We start from the raw sequence: 6,499 nt of genomic DNA, 5'->3' as shown, positions 1-6,499 counted from the left end.
TCCACATCTTCTCGAGACCGACGCTAGGATAGGCTTTTCCTAACCGGAAAAGGCGGGACTTAGATACATCATGAGGCGCTGCGGAAGTACCTGAGACTCTCATTGGCTGTGGGGCTTATCCGTGGGCGCCGGCGTTTCTTAGAAGACCGGAAGTGGAGTCACTCAGAGCTAGCGTCCGGAAGTGGCCGCGGTCTTTTGAATAATAAGTAATATTCTGTTCTGTTTACCTTTTTTTCTTTCCTACTTTTTTCTTTAATTTTTAAAAATTCTCTTACATTTACCTCTAAAAGTACACACTGCGCGAACCTTCCCCTCCTCGAATCTTCTTCATTGTGTGAGCTCCTGTACCTAATGCTTGTGGGTTTTGGGGGATCCCAGGGCTCCAGGCCTCATCTACAAGGCTTGCCGCACTGGAGTCCCCTTTTAATTTTTTCCCTTTTTCTCTGAGTGATTTTTAGAAATGCAATGTGCTTTTGAAATGCTCTGTATTAGTTGTGGGATGAGGGGGGCACTTGAATCCGGATGATTGTTTTCAGTAGGTTTATATTTTCCCCAACACTTGCCTTTTTTGTTTCCAAACCTCTTTTTTTTTTTTTTTTTTGTAGACTGTCAGTAGGTCCTAAATGTTCTTCGGAAAGAACTTTTCTGTAATAACCTTGGTAAGGAATTGCACTTTTCTGAGTGCAGTAATTGATAGGTATTGTAGAGAAATGGTAAACCAGCAAAATAAATTACATATCAACTTTGTTTTTATCAATAATGGTGTTATTGAGTTTCCTCAGATTTTGATAATTCCATTAGATGAGGCTTTATTTTGCCCACATTTGTTTTCTGTGTTTTATAGATGGAGAAGCAGGTACTTTGATATGTTCAAGTTTACATTGTTCTTGGAATTTTTCAGAAGTCAGGGGCAGAGTTTTTCCACTCTTTATCCCCTTAGTGTATCAGAAAATTATTGCAATTCTTAGTTTCCAAATGCGTGGTTAATTTTTTTTTTAGACACCATAGGGGTCTTTTCAGAATGTTATCAATTCTTTGTGTACTCGGTGAATATGAAGAGTAAAGAAGCTCCTGAGGTGTCAGCCAAACTATAAAAAGATTCTTTAGTATTTAGGGCAACACCGTGTTTAGAAGATTTGCCTTTTTGTTGTATGTGATTACTTCTTTGATAACTATTGTTTGCTACTATACACAAAGGGTTTTTTTTGAGGGGGGGTTTAAACCACGACTAATTTGATTTTAAAATCCATTATACGGAATAGTCAAAAGAATTGGTAAAATATTCAAATTAATAGACATTTACTGAATATCTTCTTTATTCATAGTACCATGAGATTGCAGCAGAAAAATAAAGATGGTCTGTTCCTTTAAAGAATTTACTGGGGATGTTGAAGATGGGAATAAGAAATTATAAAAATACATGGTACCTTCCACTAATCAAAAGCAAGTCTTGGGGCTAGGATTGTGGCTCAGTGATAGAGTGCTTGCCTAGCATGTGTGAGGCACTGGGTTCATCTTCAGCACCACATAAAAATAAATTAATAAACTAAAGGTATGGTGTCTTCCTACAACTAAACATATTTTTTAAAAAAGCAAGTCTTAATGCTTGCACTTGGAATTGCCTTATATTATGACTTACCATTCAAACTAAACAAAGTTAGTTTATTTATGGAAATTATGTTGTGCAACTGATCAAGTTTGGTTTCCAGAATAGTAAATGTGTCTGTAGATGTTATAACTGCTTTTGCTTTCATGTGAAGATGATCATCTTGATCATTTGGCACTTCAGAGTGATAATTCTGTATGAAGCTATATGCTTCAGGCTTCCTGTAAAGAGCACCAGGAAGCTGAAGTTGTTGGAGATTGCAATTGATTTGTTATATTTATGGGTTACTATTAATTTTAGGCAATAGATTCTTATGTACCTCAGCTTCAAAATAATAGAGAACATCATTTTCCAGTTATCCACAGAGGATCAGAATTGCCAGTGGATGAAACTGATCATGTGTATGTTTATCGTATTCATGTAAGAATACGACAAAGTTAATCTGATGTGAGGATATCTTTTGGGAGGTGGGAATTGAGCTGCATGATCATTAAGTTAATCGACACCCTGCTTTTGGTTTCCATTATTGAAAATTATTTTAAGTACTAGCTTGTATCAGTTGCCCCAAACTAATCTTTTGGTAGTACTGCTATGGATTCTATTTTCAAATCATCTTGGATCATTTTCTTACTATGAAGAAAATTTGACTTTGTCATTCCCCTGCTCAAAAATCCTCTCTCCTGCATCTCGAAGAGTATATTCAACTTTGGTTTCATGGTTTCCCCAGGATTGTATGTAAAAATAGTATATATTTTTATTTTTCTATGGAGATGGTCACATGCTTCCTCAGAGTTGTGAGGATTAAATGAGTTAATACAAATGAAATAATCTAGCCAAACATTTGTCAAACAGTAAACACACAGGACATTTTGGTTATCCTTTTATTTATTATTTTTATACTACTGAGGTTGGAACTCTGGATCTTGCTCATGCTAGGGATGCTCTCTACCTCTGAGCTCCATGCCCAGGCCTAAGTGTTAGTTATTATTGTGTGAGTGGCTTAATTCTTGACAGAAATAAAAGCCCCCTGAATTGAGGAATAAGTTTGGAAGATGATTGATTTGCATTATTATTATGTTAGGCACATAATAAAAGGGCTTTGAATTAAATTATTATAGCTTTTATACCACTAGACCACTTTGTTAACCTTTTTTCTTTTTATTTTGTATCTTGTATTTTTTAAAATATTTTTAGTCGTAGATAGACACAATACCTTTATTTAATTATTTATTTATGTGATGCTGAGGTTCAAATCCAGTATCTCACACATGCTAGGTGAGTGTTCTAACAATGAACCATAATCACAGTCCTTGTATCTTGTATTAATAGTAGTGTTAATACTTTCCTTTTACATTAGTTATCTTTTTTCTTTCTTAATATTCACATATATTAAGTGACAGTGATTTGTTTGCTTTCTCTGATCCTCCAGTAGACTCCATAGCCTAAGTTGAGGTTCTTTGTGTTGGAGTATTTGTCTTTGAGTCCCACAACCCCTTTTCATCCTTTCCCCCCATGGCTTTTGGATTACCACCTGTAAAAATGCCTATAAAAGTTTTGTTTTTTTCTGAACCCATTTTTTTTTTTTTTAACCTTAAGAAATGCTTTTTTTTGGGAGGGGCTGGGGTTGTAGCTCAGTGGTTCAGTGCTTGCCTTGCATGCGTGAGTCACTGAGTTCAATCCTCAGCACCACATTAAAAATAAATAAATAAATAAAAACAAAGATATTGTGTCCATCTACAACTAGAAAAAATAATTAAACAAAAAGAAATGCTGTTTTTGCCTTGCAAGGCTTGCTGAGGTACAATTGTAGTTCAGGCTAGTTGGAGGTTAAGGCAGGAGGATCCCAAGTTGCTTAGCAATACCCTATCTCAAAATTAAATAGAAAAAAAAGATAGGTATGTAGCTTAGTGCTGGAGCACTTGCCTGATATGCAGGAAGCCCTGGGTTCAATTCCTAGTAATAAGAAGGGTGAAGCGGAAGATATGCTTCTTTTATTATCTTTCTATTTTCTACACATTTGTTTGATCTTTTCTATAACAAAAATTCTTGAAAGCGTTCTTTATGCTCCATGTCCCAATTTCTCTTTTTCTTTTCTTTTCTTAAAGCTCACTCTTACATGGCTATTTCTTCTATGCTGCCACAAGATTCTCTTATTAGTGTCACCAGTGATCTGGGTGTTGGTCATTTTCGGTCATCACTATAATTGACTTGTCAGTAACTTTGGACACAGTTTATTGCTCCTCCATGATATGCTTACTTTGCTTGATTTCCAGGACCATATTTCTTTCTTTCTTTTTTTTTTTTTTTTTTTCCTACCTCTCTGGTTGCTCTTTCTGTCTGCTATGCTGAATTTTCTATTTGTCCAGACATTTTATGTTGAAGTATTCTGGAGCTCAATCTTTGGTTCCTTTCTTTTCCTCTTTCCTTCCTTGTCATAATGATATCAAGTATTTTGACTTAATCATCTGTTTATCCGAGGTTTCCATATTCATATCCTTAGTTTCTTCTCTTTCTGAACTCTAGAATTGTATATCCAGTCCAGTTGTCTACCTCTGCATCACCATTTGTATATTTATAAGATTTTAGATGTCCCAAATGAACTCTTCTCTCCAAATTTGTCCTCTTTCTGACTTCAGTTGATGACATGCCTATACAATCAGTTGCTCTGAAGTTATCCTTGACGCCTTTCTTTTATATTCTATCAAATTCCATCTGCAAATTTTTTGGCTTCCTTTACAAAATATATCATGAATTCAACAGTTTACTACTATTGCAGTCATTAGTGCCCTGATCATCTTGAGCTTGAACTTCTGTCATTAGCAACTAACATTTCTTTCTTGGGTTATAGTAATGCTGCTTTATTCAGTCGTACAGGTTATTCTCATAGACTAGCCAGAATGATACTTTTTACATATGTTAAAAATTGCATTAAGGTATAGGACTCTAAAGATAATGTGTTACCCTAGATTAACAGAAAAAGAACATTAATGAAAAAACTCTTGAAATCCAAATAAAGTCTGGAGTATAGTTAATAGCAATGTATCAGTGTTTTCTGGTTTTGATTTATTTACCGTGGTAATATAAGCAGGTACAATTAGGGAAATTGGATGAGAGGTACATGGGAAGTCTGTAACTTTGCTGTAAATTCAGAATGATCCCCAAATAAAGTTTATTTTTTAAAAAAGAAGGTAACTTTACTTCTTTGTCTAAAAATCTTAATAAGTTCTGGTTTGACCAATGGTAAGAGCCAACTTCTGTATATTGGTCTACAGGAACACATGATCTGATCTCTACTCTCATGTCTTTGAATTTGCTCCCTCCATTACTTTTTCCTAACCATACTGGCCACCCTTTTTCTTAAATGCACTAGGCCTACTTCTATTTCATTACCTGTGTTTTGGCTGCTTTCCTTACTCAGGATGTTTTTTCTTAGATGTCTACACAGGCAATTTCTTCATCTTTTATCCATTTGCTAAGATATTATTTTTTCAACAAAGCCTATCTCAACCTATTTAAATTTTCAGGTTTGAAATAATCCTCACCCTGCCTCTGTACTCAGTCTTGAACCTGTTTTTTCTTCTTTTACGAGTATACTATGTACTTTGCATATTTATTATATGTATATTTAATTATTTCTCTTCTATTAATATATAAAATCCATGAAGGTAGAGAGTTTTATCTGTATTGCTTTCTTAGGCCAAGATCAAAGTATTTTTGTGAAGTACAGAAATATTCAGTAGGTTTTGGCTATCTGAATAAACTTGACTGAGTATTCAAATTTATAATTCCTGATTTGTAGCCTAAAAGCACTCAATTATTTGTTTTTATGTATCATTCTGTTATAGTTTTTTGATTCTTTTTTTTCCCTTTGGTATTGGGGGTTTAACCCAGTGGCACTTTATCCTCAGATAAATCCCCAGATCTTTATTTTATTTTTTTAAATTTTGAGACAGGATCTCATTAAGTTGCTGAGAGTCTCACTGAGTCGCGGAGGTTGTACTCGAATTTGCACTCTTCCTGCCTCATCCTCCTGATTTGCTGGGATTACATGTGTTGGCCACTGTATCCGACTCTATATCATTTTTTGCCTCTAAGCCTTTGTTCACTCAGACTAGAGAGTGCCCTTCCTTATTTTTCTTTTACCCCTAAGCACTTTTACCTATCCATTTCTCGTTTAAGAGTAATATTAGATCTAAGTTAAGGAAACTGTCCTTAAAATGTCAGACTGGCTCAAGCACTACTTTTCAGAGGCACTTTCACCTGGCCTCTGCACTTCACAAGCTTATATTATGTTTTTATTTAGGTGTTTCTATTTCATTAGAGAACTGGGAATGTCTTACTATGGTAGACAATGAATGCTTTAATACATTAATTGCATGATCAAGGATACTCAACTAAGAAGCAGTCAAGTTCTGATTTCAAACTGGATCTTCTGAGTATAAAGTCAATGCTTTATTTGCTCTCTAACTTGTTTCCTACAAAAAAGATGGCTGCCATTAAAGTAAGGGATAGAGATCTTTTTATACAGGTAGGAGGTAGATATTACATTTTATTGCCCTGGTCAATTTGCCCCTTTGTCATTTGTGAACCAGTCATCACAGGTGAGAAAGTGATCTTGTGTTTTTTTTCCTAAAGCATTGGCTTTAGTTGCCATCACCAGATTTTTCATGTTGATGACATTTGATTCTTTTGGAGAAAACTAAACTGTTAAAAGACTTGTTTTGCCAAATAGAAGAAATCCATGATAGAATTTCAAATTGCTTATTAGTCATTCATGTTTTTGTTAGATGCCATTACTACCACTAACTATATCATAGATTTGTTTCTGTACTATTAGGAAATCCCAAGGTGCTTGTAAGACTTTTCAGAAATTTTATCCTAGTGATATGGACA

The 6,499-nt window shown here is 34.8% G+C and overlaps 1 protein-coding gene across 3 annotated transcripts in view; it reads left to right on the top strand.

Annotated features, from left to right (window-relative positions):
- The first annotated feature begins 24 nt into the window (after positions 1 to 24).
- The window catches only part of Xrcc4 (X-ray repair cross complementing 4), a 269,838-nt gene continuing 263,363 nt past the window's right edge, over positions 25 to 6,499 (top strand). Inside the window, exon 1 of one of the 3 annotated variants that reach the window (XM_071612441.1) lies at positions 25 to 206. The gene's annotated coding sequence lies outside the window, so the exon portion shown is untranslated. The remainder of the gene's footprint in view (positions 207 to 6,499) is intronic. The other 2 variants (XM_071612442.1, XM_027927925.3) reach the window with 2 other exon arrangements.

This window comes from Marmota flaviventris, chromosome 5 (assembly GCF_047511675.1).
Source record: "Marmota flaviventris isolate mMarFla1 chromosome 5, mMarFla1.hap1, whole genome shotgun sequence".
NCBI classification, from domain to species: domain Eukaryota; kingdom Metazoa; phylum Chordata; class Mammalia; order Rodentia; family Sciuridae; genus Marmota; species Marmota flaviventris.
This window is presented reverse-complemented; position numbering and strand designations above follow the sequence as displayed.